Source organism: Penaeus monodon, chromosome 19 (genome assembly GCF_015228065.2).
Source record: "Penaeus monodon isolate SGIC_2016 chromosome 19, NSTDA_Pmon_1, whole genome shotgun sequence".
Classification (NCBI taxonomy): domain Eukaryota; kingdom Metazoa; phylum Arthropoda; class Malacostraca; order Decapoda; family Penaeidae; genus Penaeus; species Penaeus monodon.
The window spans coordinates 5,446,350-5,446,687 of NC_051404.1; the positions used below are offsets into that span (position 1 = coordinate 5,446,350).

Here is a 338-nt window from a genome sequence, read left to right on the forward strand (position 1 = left end):
AGGGTAGGAGGCTGGCCGTCAGCGCCGAAATCCGCGTTCCCGAATAAACATGTGATTGGAGAGGACTTAATGAGATGTAAAAAGAAGCCATTAAGGCCGGAGAGTGGCAGGTAAGAGACACTTTTAGGAGGGAGGGGGAGGTGGAGGGGATGGGAGGGGAGGTGGAGGGGAGGGGAGGTGGGGGAGGGAGAGGGAGGTGGAGGAGGAAGGGGGAGGGAGAGGGAGGAGGAAGGAAAAAGAGAAGAGATAGGAGATAGGAGAGGGCGGGTCGAAGGAGGTGGGGATAGGAGGAAGGAGGAGGAGGCAGGAGGTAGAGGGCGGGTTGAGAGAGAAAGAGG

At 58.6% G+C, this 338-nt stretch overlaps 1 protein-coding gene across 1 annotated transcript in view; it reads left to right on the forward strand.

The window, feature by feature from the left end:
• The window catches only part of LOC119585317 (two pore potassium channel protein sup-9-like), a gene marked incomplete in the record, with an annotated part of 38,319 nt that overhangs the window by 19,257 nt on the left and 18,724 nt on the right, over nucleotides 1-338 (forward strand).